The sequence below is a fragment of the Macrotis lagotis genome, chromosome 6 (assembly GCF_037893015.1).
Source record: "Macrotis lagotis isolate mMagLag1 chromosome 6, bilby.v1.9.chrom.fasta, whole genome shotgun sequence".
NCBI lineage: Eukaryota > Metazoa > Chordata > Mammalia > Peramelemorphia > Peramelidae > Macrotis > Macrotis lagotis.
The window spans coordinates 78878814-78899806 of NC_133663.1; the positions used below are offsets into that span (position 1 = coordinate 78878814).

Consider the following 20993-nt stretch of genomic DNA (forward strand, 5'->3'; position numbering starts at 1 on the left):
CATGTTTAATATTTCTAAAATTACTTCAGTTTTAGCCTTTACACTTCAAACTTATAAAAGAATAGAATATTTGCAAATATATTGTTTTATCTTTTGGGGTCTGTTATCTCATTTGTAAAATATGAAGTTACATTAGATGACCATTAAAAGACCTGTCTAGTTTGAAAACCTATATAACTCTAAAATCTATCATATCAATTTTCTTAAAACACTCATCCCATCATGTCACTGCTTTGCTTAAAAATGCGAATTCTCCATTGCCCATAGAAGTTCAAACTTATAGTTAAATTCAAAATTCTTTATTATCTCACTCCAATATACCTTTATAATTATATCTAATATTAACCTTCCATGTTAACCAAACTGGCCAATTCTTTATCTAAAAAATGCTTCATTTTTTATGTAGCTATACTTTTGTTCACTTCTTCCATCTAAATTCAACCCAGGCTTTAAGACTCAGATCATTTATCTTGCCATTCCTTCCCAGACAATTCTGTTATCTACTAAAATTGTTTATTATTAGATTGTTATATAGCATTGGATGGAGGGTATTTATGTATAATTTCCCCAATTACAGTGTAAACTTCTTTAGGGAAGGAATTATTTCTATAATTTTGTCCTTCTACCCTTCCTTCTCGAAACAATCTAGCACAACACTTTGCACAATATACTTTGAAGAAGACTTGAATTCATGTCTTTTATTTAACACATGCAAAATCACTTGACTTTTTAGTGATCCCAAGTAACTACAAAACTATAGGTTATAGAGAAGGTGGTGATCTGCAATTCTAATAGGAATTCCTTACAAGGATGAAATCACTGTCACAGACCTCTCAAAACTGTTAATATTGTACCAAGTCAGACTTCACATCAACAACAATTTATTAGATACCTAATATGCAGAGATATTGTCACTAAGTATTAGGAGAGATTCAAAGTTTAGATAAGATGTAATCCTCATGCTAAAAGAGCTCATTTGAAGGATAACTAACACAAAAATCTAATGTCAAAGGGAGTAGACATTTACCAGTTGGAGGAGACAGTATTAGCAATCCTGAAGAAGCATGGTGGTTGAGTTGAGATTTAAAGGACAAATTGTAAAACCAATTCAATAGACAGAGAGGAAAGAGGCAAAGGAAGAGGGTAAATATAGGCAGAGAGCTGTAAACATGCTACAAATTGAAAAAGTCATCCCAATCAACTGGAGCATAGATTAAATAGATAAAAGTTGTATAAGTCTGGAAAAGTATTGTCAGACTGAAGGGGATGTTTAACTTTTACTCCTTGGATACAGAAGAGCAGAGAAAAGTTGTCAGGTTGTTCTTTTGGATTTTTGCGTGTGTGTGTGTGTGTGTGTGTGTGTGTGTGTGTGTGTGTTTTAAGCAGAACAGGGACATAGGGACATGAGTAGACCTGTACATAAGAAAGATTTTTCTGGCATCTGTTTGAATGCAAAGGGGGAAAGGTGGAGTTAGGAAGACCAATGTAGGAGGCTATTACAAAAGTCCAAGAGTGTGGTGTAGTTATCAAAAAGAATATGAAGGAGGGAAAGGTTATGAGTATTGACAAAACTCAACTGATTGATTGGATTTGAGAGATGAGAAACTGGAAGAAATAGAATATAAATCCAAGGTTTTGAACATGGGAGACATGGGGGAATGACAGTGCTGAAGGCAGAAATAGTGAAGTCAGAAGGATTAAAAGGTTTAGAGGGGAAATAATGAGCTTGTTTAGGATGTAGTTGAGTTTCAGCTTATGATCACAAGTTGATTAAATATTTTAAAATATTTCATTATATTCAATATTAATAAGCAAAGTACAAAACAGCTTTCAATCTTTTTAGCATCTCTCTTCTTTTTCTGTAATGGTGACTTGAATAGAGGAAAGAGAGTAAGAGAATGCCAAAAAAATCACAGTTTTAGACCACCCACCACATTAAAATAACTTTCGTTCCAAATGTTTGGAGATGCTGAAACATCACAGTAGACATTCTTTCTATAAAAAGAACTATTAAACTGATATAGGACAATATTAAGAAACTGTAGCTTGGAGGAAGGAAAAGATCATAGATTCTATTTGAAAAAAAACAAATGATTTTGGAAGGTCAGTTTCATTAGAGAAGCAATAAAAAATGATAATTGCAGTCTATGTGCCAACTTATATCGAAGAAGATAAGGTTCACAAGGGCTGAAATACTATGCCCACTCACTGTTCTGTATTCAGGTATACAGTTAAGGACCATGTCAGACCTGGAATTTCTGACATCTAATGAAAAGAGAACTAACCTTCCTATTCTCACACTCTTTTGATTTATTAAGGCCTCACTCTGAGGTCCAAGGAAAAAATTTACATATACTGTAGTTTAGGTCAATGTTTCCCAGAGTTTTTTGTTCTAAGAACCCTTTCAGCAAAAACAAAAAATGTGTGTTGTGATCCACCAAAATAACAGTATATTTTTCACAATTTTATTTATTCATTAAATGCTTACAATAATTATAATAAAGACTTTTGCCCACCCAAAAGCTCAAAATTAAAATCTTCTTTATTCTGTTCTACCTTTACCTATTCTATATGTAATTGTGAAAACTCTAAATATGAAATTATAAAAAAAATTATTACTCTCTTATGTGAGCCATTCTGTAAAAATTAAAGTAATCCAATAGGACTTCAGATGCTTATAGTCATCTGCAAGATTTCATATTAAATTTCTTTATTATATGAAGTTTGTTGAATATAAAGAACATTTTAATAACAAGTTATGACTTTGAAGACTTAATATGATATAACCATCAAATATGAGCTTATTTCAACATTTTGACTTAAAGGATAAATTGAAAATATTTACTCATACATTGTGGCAAAACATGGTTGGACAATTTTACAAATCCTTTTGCTGAGAAATAGAAATTCATTTTTTATTATTAGCCAAAAATTTTTGTATGACTATCATTTTTTAATATTTTTAGTTCAAAATTCCCTTGATATGACAATTACATTTTCTTTTTTTACCCATTGTCAATTCATTAGCCAAGATCCCAAAAGATATAAAAAATAGATTGTGAATCCAATTTAATTTTTTAAACATTTCTGGAAAATATACATTAAAAGACATTTCTGCAAATTTAATATTTCATGTCTTTCTTGACAGCCTGATCCAAGGATAGTTCATTTTATAAGAAATTACATGATATTACAAAGCACTCACTATTATTCTCAGTTGTGTGATTCCAAATTCCAAAAATTTTTCCTTAATCATGATTTTTACTTATCTTGAATCTTGAATATGTTTGTATTTGTATCTTGTAATGACAAATTAAGTTCATAATTGTATAAATAAAAGTCTGATGAATATGCTAACTTTGAAATCATGTCATATCACAAGTATATTTACTCAGGTGAAAAAAAGATAATCAGTGAAGAATTCAATTAACTCTTCTCTCAATTCAAATAGATAATAGCTCTGCAGCAGGAAAACTACCTCACATTTCTGGGAGTGAGAAGCAGATCACCCTCTTCATAACATGGTAAGCATTTGAGATAAGGTCATGATTTTAATAAAATAAATTATTTTGACAGCAACATCTGAAACACTTTAAGTTGCTATAGCATTCTCTTTGAAACCAAAACTTGTTTGTGCATGTTGCCATATGTCTATGATAATTTTGAGTTAATTTTTAAATTTATTTGTTTTGTAAAGCAATCCTCCCAAATTGTCCCCAATTTTACCTAATCTGTGCACATTCCACAAGAGAACTAATTTGTTTTTCTTTAAAGTATTTAATTAAAATAAAAATACCTTCCCCACATCTACATCTTATTAATTGAAGAAAATAGCACATTTTCTTCCCCTTTGTCATAATGCATATATCTTCTAAATCCAATTAAAATTACTAGGTTACAAACATAAGCTGCTTCATTTACTAACAAAATGTAATTGTCACTTTTGTTAGCTCTTCAATTATTGAGTCAGCATCATCAGAAATAGAAGTTATCTTATGAGGTACTGTATTGCTAGAAAAGGGTATTATCTCTAAATTCCTAAATCTCTAAAATGCTCATCCCCAGAAATATAATTGAAAATTGATTTGGCATAATGCAAAGTTAATTTTTCTACAATAGTTTGAGCTTCCCAATTTTTTGCAATTTGATAGCTTACCAAATATGGAGCTTCAATTGCTTGTCTACTTGTTTATCCCTAAAAACAAATGAATAAATATTATGTTTTAAAATTTTGTTCTTTTTTACTTAAAAAATCAACAGGTTTGTCAGTATAGCTTTAATGTCTTGATTGTAACATAATTGAGGAATTATTGTTGATTTAGGTACCATTAAAGAATTTTTAACACGGGGGTTTGCAAACCATTAAATGGGAAGCACTGGATTAGGTTGTGACTCACTCTTAGAGTTTTTCCCCCCCAAAAAATGGAGTAAAAAACGTACTATTTACAATCTGACTCAGATATTAAATAATTTAGTCCTACATACAAAAGTACTGCAAAATATTTCACTGAGAGCTCTGGAGTAATTTGATACCTTTCCACTCAGACACGAGACCCAGCACCTCTGGACCTCCTTTATTTACATGGTAACCAATCATAGACTCATACTCTTGGGGAATATATTCTAAAATCAGGAAAAAACTCATCTCAGCTTTGCCTAGGCAGACCATTTTTAGATTTGGTACCATAAGATCACAGCCCTACAAAGATTAACTTGGGTGTTAGAGCAATCTGTCCCTTCCCTTACAACTCTCAAGAAGTAACTTAAAACAGTGTTTAAACAATTCTTAGCTAAAAATAGAAAGCGAGACCAAAGGATTGTTTCTCCTTTTCATTTTTTCACTGACCCTTCATCATGTCAAAGTAAAAGCCTTGTAGTCCAAAGTCACATGTGGTCCAAAGCTTAAATGTGACAATTCTGAGCATTCTCCATGGGATGGCCCCTTCAGATCAATTCACTTCTCTACAGAGAAATTCATTTAAGAACTTCATAAGATGCTTTTATCCAAATCAACATATAATTTGACCTCCTGTAGCTTTGGTGAAAAGAGTGAGATAAATGTTTTAAAATATATGATATGGGATTAAGAAATTAAAGAGACCAAAGTCTAGGATCATTTGCATATCCTTTATAAAGTAGAGAGAAAGCATTGAATATGAAAGTCACATATTTTCTCCATATATATATATATGTATGTATGTATAAACTGTAAATTACAACCTGCTATTGGAGTCATTTCTGAATGAATTGCCAATGTGCAATCATACTATTGACTATAGCAAAAAGTCAAAGATAATACCAAATTAGAAGAAAAGGTAAAGATGAGATGACAGTGCAATACCTCTAACCCAATCTTTCAAATATACTGCATACTTTAAAAATGGAAAGTGCATAAATGTAATGACATTTAATCTGAATATTATCATTAAGAAGCACAAAGATCAGAAATAATCTCTGCTAACAAATACAATTTTCTTTCACGTTAAAGAGATGTGGTAATCAAAGACTACACCCAGTTAAGAATGCAGGATCATTAATAAAAGGTTATGGAGAAGAATGATGGAATATTTTGCTTTTGAAAACAGCAAAAAGCTATTGGTCAGTAAAGGAAAAAGTCAGTAAAGAGGAAAAGCTCATAAAGCGTGGTATAGAACAAGGGAAGGGAGTGGATTTAAGATTAAGCTAGGAAGAATTGATGAACTTGTCTAAAAAAAATTCAGAAGAAATTCAAGATGGAGGCAACAGAGTTTTAAAGGAACTCAGGGATTAATTTTTGGGGTTATCCCTATATCATCCAGGCTAGAAGAGCAGAAGACTATAGTCTTGGGCCAAGACCCAGTCTAATCCACATGGGAACTTGACCTGTTCCTTTTCCAACTTGAGGGCCCCTCACTCTCAAGAATTTACCATATGAAAACTGAGCATAGTACCAATGGGCTTAGCCTACTATGATTCAGAACTCCTGAGCTCAAAGGATCATCTTAAAGATATCTCAAAGAGAAATAGCAAACTAATGAAAAAAATCACAGATAGTATTCCTATCTCTACTTCCCCCCCTTCCAAAAAAGGGACTGAGAAGACTTTAGTAAACTATTTTCTCATTTCTCTAATATCAATATGAAAAAGATAAATGCATATCTATAGTTATCTATCTATCTATCTGTGTATATATATATATATATATATATATATATATATGTTTCAAAGTAACTGAAAAAAATGTGAAAATAGGGAGGCTTTCATAGACATGTTTCTCCAGTAGGACACCTTTTCAACAAAACAAAGTTAATTGAAAAGTATAGTGAAAATGAAATCTCATCATATTTCTTGTTTCTGTTTTTTAAAAAAGTATTTGATTTAGTAGAGCAAATTGGAAGTTTAAAAAGTGTCCTTCAATAATGTTTATATATATATATATATATATATATATATATATATTAAGATCATAAAAGTCCCTTGATGAATGTAACCAGAGATATATTTATTCAATGAACTAATGATTTTCAATATAAAGCAAAAAAAAAGAGAGAGAAAGAGATGTATACTGACAATTATGATCTCCATGTTACATAGGATAATGTTGTTTTGAATCCAAATGGAAGAGGACTAGCTTATAAAATCTCAATTAGGTTTTCCAAATGTTTCTATTATTATTGCTAAATGACTAATTAGGAGTTGATACCCAAAATAAGTAGGGATTGAGGAGAAAGGAAAGGAATGAGCATTATTAAGAGTCTATTGTTCTCATCACATTCAATTTGGATCAACTTATACCATGGAAACAATGTAAAGACTGGCAAATTGCCTTCCGTAAAGGGTGGGGGAAGGGAAGCAAGATTAGCGGAAAAATTGTAAAACTCAAAATAAATAAATATTTAAATTAAAAAGAGTCTATTGTACATCAGATATTGTGCTAAGTACTTTAAAAATGTTTTCTCATTTGTAGATAATAACTGAGATTGTAAAAATATGCCTACCTAGCCTGGATGAGAATTTCAAAGTTCCTTCCCCCCCCCTTCTTTTTTTTCACTAGAGTTCTCAGTTTTTTAATATCGAAGTCCAGAACTTGACTGTTTCTTCAAAGATTCCCAGACATTCTCAGACTTCTAAGGGGATAACGATCTTTTCACCTCCTTTCAAGTAAGTAGGCAATCTTATCATCATCTAGTCCTGACTTCTTGGCTTCCCTGATTTCCGTCAAGTTCCATCTAAAGTCTTACCTTCTGGAGGAAGTTTTTCCCAAAGTCTCTTAATTCTAGTGCCTTTCTTCTGAGAATTACTTCCTATTTGTCAAGTATCAAATTGTTTGCACCTCTTTGCTAATTGTTTCTCCCCTTAGATTTTTAGCATCTCAATTGGGGGGATGCCCATCATTTGGGGAATGGCTGAACAACTTCTGTATATGAATGTCATGAAGTACTATTGTTCTTTTTAAAATTATTTTTAATTATTTAAGACAATGAGGTTGAGTGACTTGCCCAAGGTCACCACACGACCTAGCTGTCCCAGAGTACTATGGTTTTATTAAAAACCATGAGAGAGGCAGGTAAGTGGTATAGTGGATAAGAGCACCAGCCCTGGAGTCAGGAGGACTGAGTTCAAATGTGACCTCAGACACTTAATAAGTACCTAGCTGTGTGACCCTGGGGAAGTCACTTAACCCTATTGCTTTCAACCCCCCCCCAAAATATAAAAATTAAAATAAAAAAACCCATGAATGGCCAGACTTTAGAGAAACATGGAAAGACTTACACGAACTGATGCTAAGCAAAGGGAGAAGAACCAAGAAAACATTGTATGCATTAACAACAATGTGAGATGATCAACCATGACAGATGCAGCTTCTCTTAGCAGTTCAGAGAACAAGGACAATTTGGGAAACCTGTTATGGACAACATCATCCACATCCAGAGGAAACTAAAAACCAAACCACAGAATCTGAATGGACACTATGTTCATTTTTTAAAAACTTCTCTTGTGTTTTCCCTTACTATCCCATGGTTTTCTTTCCTTTCTCTTTGTTCTAATTCCTCATATACAAAATGACTAATATGTAATCATGTTAAACACAAATGTATATAAACAACTTTTACCAGACTTTTTGCCACTGAGGGGAAGGTGGTGGGAATGATGGGGGAGAAAAATATGTAACTTATAAAAATAAGTGGATGCTTGTTGAAAAACTTTCCTAACATGTAATTGGAAAAATAAGTTAAAATACCAACAAAGAAAAAAAAAGGATTGTGAGCTCCTCAAGGTCAGGGACTGTCTTTTCCTTTTTTCTATATCTTTCATGTTCAGTACAGTGGTTGACCCAGAATAGGAGATTAATTAATAAATGAGTCATTCTATTTTGAGCCATTCAATCCTTTCCCACCTTTCTCATTGTGTTTATATTTCAAAGATTGCCCAGATATGATTTTCTTAAAAAGAATACTTGATAGTCATCAAAACTATTTTTGCCCTGTAGCATTATCCTCCAAGTCACAGGATAAGTTTTGTAAACTCTTTAAGGCTCAAAATAAATGTCAGCTGTTGTCACTATTTTTAAGTAATTTTTCTTAATTTGTTATATCATGTTATAATGTTTCCTTTTATTTGTCACAGTGAATATAGTCCTGTGTATTTCTGCATTGACTTCCTTGGTACAAAACATGTCTATTTCTGACCACTTACAATATTTTGTCTTTTGGTTGGGAGCACTAGAACATGACTCTAGTACTTCTGGATGAGTTAAATGTCAGGTTTTTCTTTTGACTCTCATGAAATAGAGTTTTGCACATTATATTTTGGTTCTAATATTTCTGGAAATTTTCTTCTTTGACTTCCTGAACTATAGACTTTTTTGTTTCTTCATGTTTTTTTCCCTAAAATGTCATTTTTTTCCCTAGGACTTTTTTGAATCGTCTTTTCCACTTTTTTTTTTAACTGAAGGAATCTCACGTTTAATGTTCATCCCTCGTGACTGCTTTAATAATTTTTATCATAACATTAACTGTTTTGGTCTACTTGATCCTTACTAAGATAACTATTCCTTTGGTGGTTTTTGTACAAACTATAATTTTACTGTATTTCTTCAATATTTTTAAGCCCTTAAATCATAAGATCATATGGAAGTTTTATTTTCTTTTCTGCCCTCTGTAGTTATTTTAGAAGTATGCTCTTCACTTGGGATTTTTTCCTGGAATTTTCTTACTTGGTAGTGTTTCTTTAATATATTAGGAGCTAGCTTCAATTTCTTTTCTGGATGTGTGTGTGTGTGTGTGGGGGGTGATATTCTTTTTTTTTTAGTTTTGTTTTTTTTTTGCAAGGCAATGGGGTTAAGTGGCTTGCCCAAGGCCACACAGCTAGGTAATTATTAAGTGTCTGAGGCCAGATTTGAACTCAAGTACTCCTGACTCCAGGGCCGATGCTCTATCCACTGCACCACCTAGCCACCCCCAAGGAGGGGTGATATTCTTATGAAGATTTCTTCCTTCTCATATTTCATTTATTTATTTATCTTATATTTATTTTTATTCATTCAAGTATTTATTTATTTTTGTTTAATTGGTATATTCCTATCTTTGAGGTAAAAGAAAAAGATCTTTGTTAACTTTCTGAAAGTATGAAAGGATATTTCTTATCTTAGGCATATCATTTCTCTATTCCTCTACGTAATTAAAAATTATTGACATGTTTTGTCTTTACATTGTATATTTTTAACAATGATCACCACCCCAACTCTATTTGAGTCATCTTTTATGACACATAATAAAAAAAAAGGAAAAACAGTGTAGTAAAACTAGCCAACAGATCAAAAAAATCTAATATTATCTACAGTATTCTATGCTCATAGTATTCTTTGCAAAGAAAGGAAGATGCCTTCTCATGCCTCTTTTTGGGGGACCAAGCTTGGTTATTATAATTACACAGAATTCCATAATTTTTATTGTTTTTCTTTGTAGTCATCTTGTATATTGGTCTCTTGCTTCTACTTAATTCATTTTCATCAGTTCATATGACTCTTCTCATGTTTCTCCAAATTCACTGTAGTTATCATTTTTTAAACAAGAGTAATATTACATTACATTCATGTATCATGAGGTTTTTAAAGCCATTCCTCAATTGATGGGCATCCATTTTGTTTCCAATTCTCTGTTACTACAAAAAAGTATTATTTTTTCCTAAATTTCTTTTTATCATTGATGTTCTTATGGTATATGCAGAGTGAATTTTTAGATTAAAGAACCACTTTCATAGAATAATTCCAAATTGCTTTCTAAAAGGGCAGGATGTTGGCAAAAGCAACCTTTTCAAGAATATAAATGACAGGGGTGGCTAGGTGGTGCAGTGGATAGAGCACCAGCCCTGGAGTCAGGAGTACGTGGGTTCACATCCGGTCTCAGACACTTAATAATTACCTAGCTGTGTGGCCTTGCGCAAGTCACTTAACCCCATTGCCTTGAAAAAAAAAACCTTAAAAAAAGAATATAAATGACACATAGGATATAGAAAATTGAAGATGGTGCAAGGATTAAGGAAAGACTCATTTTTAGGTTTGGGGAAATCAGAATATGCTTGTAGGCAGATAAAAAGACAGAGGATAATGGTGTAGATGTATGAAATCAAAAGCATAATTACTGGAATGTGGTCCTGAGGGAGGTAAAAGGAAATGGATTAACTAGGAAGGGAGATTAGCTTTAGTGAATTAGTTTTTAAAATTTTCTTTTGTAATTAGAAGAAAAGGAGGACATCAAAAGTGATGATACTGAAAAGAGAGTGATGATTCCTGTTGGATGCCCTCATTCTTTTCACTGTTAGGAGGGTAGATTATTAGTCATCAGTAAGAAAAGTGAAGGACATGATTTAGATGAGGGTGAGAGAATAAAACAAAAGGTTTGGAGCAGTCATTGTTCCAAAAAGAGTTTGCTTCTCTCTTCTTCAATTCATATTATATTCTTACATTCTCTCTCTCTCTCTCTCTCTCTCTCTCTCTCTCTCTCTCTCTCTCTCTCTCTCTCTCTCTCTCTCTCTCTCTCTTCTTTCTATCCTTCCTTTTCTATCTCTGCTTGCATAGTCAAGTGTAATTTTTTTCCAAAGGAAGGCCTGCCTTAGGGTCCTTGGGCATTCTTTCTGCCTCCTCATACATGCTGTGGCAAATATAGGAACTGAAATGTAGGAATTATGTGTCTTGCAATTTAAAAAGATTGTGAACATCTCTTTAATGATTTCACAAATGGGCCGTGCCTACAGATCTCCTGTCTCCTAAATTTGCCTGATGAAATCGATCTATGAATTCTAATCCCAAGTGGCAATGTATCTCAATTCAGTACAGACTTCCTCCACTTTTGAAATACAACACACCAACATTTATTGAGTATAGACTTCATGTGTTTTTAAGTCATAATGATAATGATAATTATAGCATTTATGTATTATTTTGATGTTTGTTAAGTATTTTAGACATATTTCCTTTTTTTTGTTCTCATAACTATTCTGACATGTAAGAACTATTATTATCCAACATTTTACAGATGAGGAAACTAAAGCAGATAGAAGTAAATCAACCTGCCTTGGGTCACATAACTAGTTAATATCTGAGGATGGATTTGAAACAAAAGCACAGCACTAAGGCAGATCCCTGTCCTAGAATTTATGGTCTAATTGGGAAGACTGAGCCCATTTTCACCCACTTTCAAGAAACAGCTGAAAGCCCCTTCCAAGGCAATCTGTAGCTAAAGAGGTATGTGTGACAGAAGCACGGTTGGAAATGAAAGCTAAATTATTTTTCCTTTGATTTCCATGTTTTCAGAGATATGTTCCTACAGGAAGAAAAATTGGCCCAAGGCATCACAACAAAATTAATTCCTAATAAATCAGAGTAATATTTATGCCAAATACATGCTCACAAATATTTGAAGGAGTGCCAATAACTGTTAATTACCTCAATGAAGCCTTATCTTGCTGAATGAGCAGGGGTTTTTTTTTTGGGGGGGGGGAGCTTTTAAAGAAAGCTCATCACACTCAACTTAGATTAATGCATACCATGGGAGCAATGTAAAGACTGTCTTCTGTGGGGGGTGGGGGGAGGGAAGCAAGATTAGGGGAAAATTGTAAAATTCAAAATAAATAAAATCTTTCAAAGAAAATAAAAATAAATAAAAAAGATAGCTGCTTTGATTTGAAATCGTACTTTTTAAAAAGTCATTGACACCCATAATCTGAAATTCATCTGGCAGTTATTAAGCTCCTAATATACCAGACACTTTACTAAGCACTGGAATTCCCACTGCAAGGCACATATGCTCCAGGAAGTCAAAGACAGAAAGGTCCCACATACAGCAAAATATTTATAGAAGCACTTTTGTGGTATGAGGGCTGAAATAAAATAGTTGCTTGCCACTGAGGAATGAGAAACCAGTAGTGACACATGGATATCATGGAATATTACTGTGCTCTAAGAGATAATGAATGTGAATAATTTAAAGAAATATAGAAAACATATGAAATGGATGCATTTTCACTTACAGGAAAACCATTTACAATGATGATATAAATAGACAGAATAACAACAAAAAGCATCAATGCAAAATTACAGTGACTCAATTCCCTGCATTTTCCCCTCTCTTCACTACAGGTGGTAGGGGGAGAGAGACTGAATATATTGTAAGACATATGATGTATCATAGGATGGAGAAATATTTAGCATATTCTAAGACAATTGATGTGGTGCTTGGTTTTATTGAACTTTTTTTCCTTCCTTTTAAAAATATCTTTGATACAAGAAATGATTCCCTGTGTAGTGGAGGGAAAGAAGATACATTAGAAATCAACACAGTGAAAAAATGCATCAATAAAAATAATATATTTTTTAAAAAGAAAGTGTTTTGAATAGTTTTTTTTGCTAGGGTAGAGATATGCATTGATGTGACTTTTCTTTAAAACATGATAGATCTTTTAGATCTAAAGGAGCATAATTTCCTTAAAGCCAAGCCACATGGGGACTTATTTGTCCTAAAGTTGTCATTGTTCACTTTACATTTTCTAAGAATTACTTTCAGACCCTGTGAAACCTATTTTGGGATGCTTTCAAGTAGCAAATCTTCATTTTGTTTCTTAAAGCCCAAATTCGGCATTCTAAAAAATAACAAGATATTGATCCTCCAGTTTGGTTTATTAGCTGGTTGTAGAAGGTATTTTCCTGAATCAAACAAGTTTTTGACTAACATCATTATGAATGAACCCCAATTTCTCTCTCTCTCTCTCTCTCTCTCTCTCTCTCTCTCTCTCTCTCTCTCTCTCCTTGAAGGGCAAAATTAACTTTATTAATGTGTATAATCACACCTCAATTCTTATAACTATAACTTTTACATAGTGGTCTGTTCCCAGAGAAATTAGGTAATAAGATTTTGGTAGAAATGTAATGCTATGTTCTGGCACTGAAAGTAAAGGTATATTGTTGCTTTAAGATTCCTCTCTTCTCTCCTTCTCCACCCACATTTGGCTGGAAGAATAAAGAACAGGACTAAAGTAAAACAATCAGAAAAGAAAAGCATAACAGTTTATTTTATTAACATGAGTTGGAGAAACATGGCAACTGGCAGGAGCAGTTTCAGATATGTGAGTCATCTACTGTTTAGTAATTCAATACACTAAAACAGATTTACACATGTCAACTATGAAAATAATGACTAATCTGTAGTTAAAATTCCAGAGTAAAGTCGATAGAGGGTAGTAAGGTTACAAAGAGTCTTTCTAAGTGGATGTGAATTTTTGATTTTAGATCTTAGATTAATACAAGTCAAATCATGGTCTTGTTAAAGATGTGAAAGAGAAGATAGGGTAGGTAATATGTAAAGACATGTAGAAAAGAGTCATGAGATTTTCAATCAATTAGGAAAGATTTGTTGAATATTGGGCACTAACCTAAATGCTGGTCATATAAAGACAAAAATGAAATGGACTTTTTTCCTCAAGGAGCTTACATACTATCCAGAAGCAAGATATTCATACAATCAACAGTCATTTATTAGGTGGAAGCAAAAAAAACTATGGAAAGTTGAGTTGGGACACGATTGGGAGCAACTTCTAATTGGGGTCTAATAGAGGAGTTTGTCTGATCTTAGAGGTCACAGGAGATTTTTTTTTTATTCCTTAGTAGAAAATCGACATGATCACACCTGTTCTTTAGGAATTATCATCAATGGGAATGGAAGAAATAATATTGGTTTTCCTTGAGCACAAGGAAGAAGTAAAGAAAATTCTTTCTATAGAAGTGATGGCAATAAGCCCGGAAGACAGATTTTTTTTTTTGATTCAATGTATGTTATATTGTATTCCAGCTTATTTCTTAAGTCCTGAAAGGGTTTTTTAATTTTTTTTAACTTTTTTAGGTTTTTTTTTTTGCAAGGCAAATGGGCTTAAGTGGCTTACCCAAGGCCACACAGCTAGGTAATTATTAAATGTCTGAGACAGGATTTGAACCCAGGTACTTCTGACTCCAGGGCCGGTGCTTTATCCACTGCACCACCTAGCCACCCTCTGAAAGGGTTTTACTTGAGAAAAGTTAATGTTGTATTTTTATATGTAAATATATTTTATATGTATTTTATAGACATATATACATACATTCTTCATTTTCTAAGAGGATCAATGACATCATGAGCTGAGATCTTGACTTTCAGGTGAATTGTAGCTAAATACGGCAGAGATACAAAGTCTCTTCCAAAGTCATGGAAGTCCAGTGGCAAAACAAGAGATGAAATGAGTGGTGATGGTGCAGGATGCAGTGCACCTTGGCATCTTTGAAGTCTATCTAGCTCTAAGCTATCCACAATAACTGCTTCAGTCAACTTCTTGGTTATCAGGAAAAAATGTTCTCATCCACCTCAGGAGATCTTTTCACTTGCTTGGGAAAGCTACCCCCCTAATTCACTTACTGGGTCAGTTACCCCCTAAGGATATATGTAGGATAAAAAGGTGTAAAGAGACCAGATAGAAGCAAGAAAACAAGCTAAGGTCTATTGAAATAAATCAGAAGAGAATTGATGAAGGCTGGTTTTTGGCAGAGTGACTGTGGAAAGGCAAAAGGAGAGATTCTATGAGCTAAGAAAAGAATTAGTAAGTTTAGGTGATAGAAGCAATGGAAAGAGAGAAGTAAAATATATTGCAAGATTTGTGAGCCTCAGGAACTAGGTAGGGTATTAGTATAAAAGATTCCTTGGTGATCTCTTTCTCCATTCCAATATCATTTTTTTTACACCCCCCCCCCTTTGGATTTACTGCCTCTCTACTCTTTTATTTTGAAATCTGGTTATGGAAGCAATTACTTCTTAATACAAAAAGAGTTGAAGAGTACAAAACTTAAAGAGTTCAAAAACTTCACTTTGAGACCTGGCATATATGCTGCTAATAAGTCAACTTGGATCGCTGTGTATGGAAAGAATGTATGATTTGGAATTAGAGCATCAACTCTGCCACTTAATCTTTGTGCCTATGGACAAATTACTGAACTTTTCTGTGTTTAAATTTCCCCATCTACAAAAAGGAGTAAATGAAAATACCTCTGTCACAAGCTTGTAGTAAAGATCAAATAAGTTAATGTATATAAAACATTTTGGAAAATGTAAAGCTATAGAAATGTGGGATTTGATTATAACTAAGTGAAAGACTGAGGAGAGAGGAGGAGAAGAATGATGAAGACAGTTGTTTAAAACCTGTGAAGTGCATTAAAGAACTTGTTAATGATGAGCTTTTTAACATGAATAATCCCAGTTTGATTTTCTGGGATGAACCAGAAAGTATTAGGGAGAAGGAGGAGGAATGATGACACAGATCTAAACGACAGATTTCAACATACAAATTGACTATTACAGATTTCAGATATTCTACCTAAATCCTACCTCTAGGATTTTCAGTAGATCTAAGTGCTATAGTAGGTGGCTCTGTGTTAAGCATATTTTAGAAACTGTGGTTTTCTTTTTATTTCCCAAGTATTTAAACCATTCATGATCATTATTTTTCATTCATTTGGTATTGACCAATTTTTTTGCCTTGTTATTTTTACTCATCTGTAGTTTATCTGCTCAAGTAGGTGATAAACTACAAAAACGGAAGGAACTATATCTTATGTTGATTATGTACCTTTACAATATCACAATAGAAGTTAATAAATGTGTTGTTTTATTGATTACTCACACTATCCAACATTGTCTGAATTTTTGGCTCTAATAAATCACTTTTTGAAAACCTTTTCCTTATTGCACAATATCATATGTGACTGATGAAATAATTTGCATAACTTTTTTTTATAGCCTGCTATTATTCTTACCAGTAAATTCAGGTCTGACATACTGGCTCTGACTTTGCCTGAAGCACTCTCAGTGCTTTCAGACAACTCTAAGATTACCAATTGCAGAGTAGTCGTGAATCTGCATTTGCAGAGAGAGTTCCCTATATCCAAATATACTATTCCCTACGCATATCCTTAGACCCAATAAGCGAGTTAGGGGGATATCTTTCCCAAGTAAGTGAAAAGTTCTCCTGAGGTGGATGAGAACAATCTGTTCCAAAAACCTATAGCCAAAACCAAAATCCTGTAGACTTCCTCCAAAAGTAAAAATGACAAAATTTTCCTATTGCAAAGTGCACACTGTGTTCTTTATGGTTTGTCCTGCCCATTTTCCATTTATTCTGACCTTTTGGACTTTTATATTATACATCCCCCTTTGTCATAAATCCCTTCCCTAGGGATTTCTCAGTTTTATTAGGTTACTATAGCTCCAGAGACAACTGCAGTTGATGGTTATTCTGAACCTAAAGTCCCTATGACCTTCATTTTTCAAGTACATTCGATGTAAATTTGCTATTTGGCGAGGCATTGTGAAATTCCACTGTCCAAGAGGCGGTTTGATATATCAATCTATGGGCATTTATTAAGCTAGAATTAGTAGTATTAGCTACGATTAGCTAGTATTGCTTATTAAGCTAAGTATAGGTTTTATGCCAGGGTTTAGGAGTATAATTATATTTTCCTCTCCGAGACCTGAGAGACAAGACAGGCTAGGAGCTGGGAAGAAGGGGATTTAAATTCCACCTCCAACACGTACTGGTTTTGTGACCTTGGGATTAATCATTTAACCTCCCCAACCCGAGGCAGCTCTAACTCAGACTTCTTAACTGCGGGAGTTTTCAGTCTGCTTTGGTCTAGTTCTCTAAGACATAAAAACCTCTGGTAAAGGTTAAACCCCACCCCCACCCCAAACCAGCCCTGGAGCATCAGTGGGATCACAGGGTCCGATAGTAAGAGAATTAGCCTAATGAGGGGAGAATCACGAATTCCGGGTTGGAGAAACGCAGAAGGGGAGTTTGGTGGAGGATGCGGGCAGTTTGGTGGAGGATGTGGGGGAGTTTGGTGGAGGATGCGGGCAGTTTGGTGGAGGATGCGGGGGAGTTTGATGGAGATGCGGAGAGTTTGGTGGAGGATGCGGGGATTTGGTGGAGGATGCGAAGAGTTTGGTGGAGGATGCGGGGATTTGGTGGAGGACGCGGGCAGTTTGGTGGAGGACGCTGGCAGTTTGGTGGAGGACGCGGAGAGTTTGGTGGAGGATGCAGGGGAGTTTGGTGGAGGACGCGGAGAGTTTGGTGGAGGATGCAGGGGAGTTTGGTGGAGGATGCAGGGGAGTTTGGTGGAGGACACGGAGAGTTTGGTGGAGGATGCGGGGATTTGGTGGAGGTTGCGGAGAGTTTGGTGGAGGACGCAGGGGAGTTTGGTGGAGGATGCAGGGGAGTTTGATGGAGATGCGGAGAGTTTGGTGGAGGATGCGGGGATTTGGTGGAGGATGCGGGGATTTGGTGGAGGACGCAGAGAGTTTGGTGGAGGACACGGAGAGTTTGGTGGAGGATGCGGGCAGTTTGGTGGAGGATGCGGAGGAGTTTGATGGAGATGCGGAGAGTTTGGTGGAGGATGCAGAGAGTTTGGTGGAGGACACGGAGAGTTTGGTGGAGGATATGGGCAGTTTGGTGGAGGACGCGGGCAGTTTGGTGGAGGATGCGGAGGAGTTTGATGGAGATGCGGAGAGTTTGGTGGAGGATGCGGGGATTTGGTGGAGGATGCGGGGATTTGGTGGAGGACGCAGAGAGTTTGGTGGAGGACACGGAGAGTTTGGTGGAGGATATGGGCAGTTTGGTGGAGGACGCGGGCAGTTTGGTGGAGGATGCGGGGGTGGGGTGGGTGGAGGATGCGGGGGTGGGGTGGGTGGAGATGTGGGGATTTGGTGGGGGATGCGGAGGGGAGGTGCATTAGACGTCCGGGCAGGCGGCTGCATCTGCAGGCTCTCCGGTTGGCCCGCGCGGGGCTGACTCGCTCTCAGCGCTGGGCGGCAGATGCCGGCTTTGCAGGAACGCGGGGTGCACTCTCCTGGTGCCCCGGGGGCCCCGGGCTTTTCCCTGGGGGGGGCAGGTGGGAGGGCGCTGCGGGGAGGACCCGGAGAGTGGGGGCGGGGCGAAGGCAACGCTCCCGCGGGCCCCGCCCCCCGGGCCTTCCCCGCCTCTCCCCGCCCCCGATTTGCATAGCGCGGCCCCCCGCCCCGCCGCCATTGGCCGGCCCGGAGCCAGGCCCCGCCTCCCCGGCAGGGTTCCGCCCCCGAGCCCTCCGGAGCTGCGGGCGGCCAGCGGACTGTTAAACCGCGGCGCGGCCGGGGAGCTGCGGAGCAGAGTCGGCGACGCCCCGGGCCGGGCGGCGGGCAGGCGGCGGGCGGCCGGGCACCACCGCAGCAGCCCCCGCCACGGCCGGACCCGCGGCGCGGGGCGGCGGCGGCGGGGAGCGGGGGCGCCCCAGCAGGCGAGTGGCCGGGGGGCGCGGCGCGGGGAGGGCGGCGGGGCGGGGGGCGGCCGCCCCCGAGCCTCGGCGGGCTGTTGGCGCCGCGGCCCGGCAGCGGCGCGCGCCCTCGGGGAGGGGCCGCACCGGAGCCCAATTTAAACGGCCAAAACCGAACCGCTCGGGGGAGCGTCGGAGGGGAGGGGACGGGGAGGGCGGGGCTGCGCGCCGGGGGCGGGCCGGTCGCGGGTCACGCGGGGGAGGGGCTGCGTCCCGCCTCGCTTTTGTTTTGGGTGGCGCGTGCGCAGACGCAGGACCACGTGGCCGCATCGCCCCGCCCCTCCCCTCCTCGGCCCCGCCCCTCCGTCCCCCGGCTCCCCCCCACCCTTCCCGCATCTCCTGGGAGACCTTGTTGGGGCGTGGCCACGGCTGGGAGGGTGGGAATGGGAGGAGGAGGAGGAGGAGAAGCAGCGGCTCTGTGGTCCCCACGGGAGCCCCCATGTCTCGGAGGAAGTTTTAGCCCTTCCCTGGCCAAGTGCCCTGGATTTGGCATTTGAACTAGTTCTGGAGAAGTTACTTCAACTCCTGTGCCTCAGTTTTCGCATTTGTCTAAAGGAGGGTGTAGGACCAGATGAACTTTCTATGAAGGAGAAGACTGCCACAAGCCTAAGAATGTATACTATAAATGAACAGTGTTGTTTAATTTTCTTTACCTGTCATAACTAGTCTTCCCTAAACTTAAAAGACTGGGAACGAGGGAATGCATTTCACCGTCTAGGTCATTGGTAACTTGATATGGCCCTGTGGAGAGTTGGATCAGCTGACTTCTGGGTGATGTTTGCTTTTAAACAAAAAAAAAATCTGATTTGCAGTATTTATAGACTTTGTGTCCTGAGACAAAGCCCTCTTTTGCTTTTATCTGAAGAAAAAGTAGTGGCATAAAATTTTTATATATATATATATATATATATATATATATATATATATATATATATCCATCCTTGTTGGGCAAAAATCAAGCATGTCTAGTAGTAGTGGGAAAGTTTGAAATAAAAGTTGCTTGAGAAGAGACTACGAATTAAACAAGGAAATAAGTACCAGCTGGCTTCTATAGGTGCAAAATTTCTAGATACAAATTGGCCATGGACACTGATCTTAAGGAATTTAGCTTTATATTTCCTTGGCCTGGTAGACTGGAGACTTTAACAGTTGAATCCCTAAAGCTTTCTAACTGGAGGATTGTAAACAAAATGCAACTCCTCATATATGATTTATTGGCCTCTTAAATATAGCCTTCTTTCTCCTCTTCTGCTTTGATCTCCTTATTTGAGATGTAGCTAAATCTTGTTAGTTTTTATTTTCTTTATCCTTGCAGTCTCAACTACAGTGTAGCTGCTGGTTATTGATTTTGTCCTTCACTCTTCTCCAATTACAGACATTATGTTAAGTCATGACAGAACCTGGGTGGGGGTCTGAACTACTGTTTCTTCCTTCATGCTGTGGCAGGGACACTTTTTAAACTCTTGCTCCCCTTGTTCCTCTGGTTCAGTTGACATACTAAGATAAAAACAACTTCTCCCTGTATTCTCATTTCTAATCACTTTAACACTTAATAGATGTAAAACTGGTTGTTTGCTGTCATTTTATAGTAGAAATTGAAGGCTGGAAAAGTTAAGTGACTTGCCAAATGTCACATATATAGTGAGAGAGTTGAGATTTAAACCAGTCTTCTGAGTTCTTCCACCTTACCAGGGCTTGAGTCTACATCATACCTTCATATGAAGAACTGAGGAATTTTAGCCTAGGGAGAACAGATGATATCCCTGTTAAAGACTTTGAAGGTCTGTCAAATGGAAAGATGGATTAGACTTTTTATTTTTTGATCCTGGAGGGCAGGTTCAATGGCTAAAAGGTTCAAAGAAGCAAACTAGAGAATGATGTTAATCATAATAATGACAGTATATGGTGCTTTAAAGATTTACATAATGATTTACAAATATATATTTTTTAATCCTTATAACAACCTTGGGTGGTAAGGTGCTATTATTATCTTCATTTTACAGTTGAGGAAACTGAAGCAAATAGAGGGTAAGTGACTTAGCCATTGTCACATAGCTAAGTTTATGTCTGAGCTTAGATTTGAGTCCTTCTGACTCCAGGTAAAGGGTACTCTACCACAGCCACCTACCTGTGC

General features: G+C 37.1%; 1 protein-coding gene across 5 annotated transcripts in view; it reads left to right on the plus strand.

Annotated features, from left to right (window-relative positions):
• The first annotated feature begins 18717 nt into the window (after positions 1–18717).
• Positions 18718–20993, plus strand: part of KANSL1L (KAT8 regulatory NSL complex subunit 1 like) — a 149719-nt gene continuing 147443 nt past the window's right edge. For 3 of the 5 annotated variants that reach the window (XM_074191465.1, XM_074191466.1, XM_074191468.1), the window contains exon 1: positions 18742–18823. The gene's annotated coding sequence lies outside the window, so the exon portion shown is untranslated. Of the gene's footprint in view, positions 18824–19265; positions 19474–20993 lie in introns of those variants that run through there. The other 2 variants (XM_074191467.1, XM_074191464.1) reach the window with 2 other exon arrangements.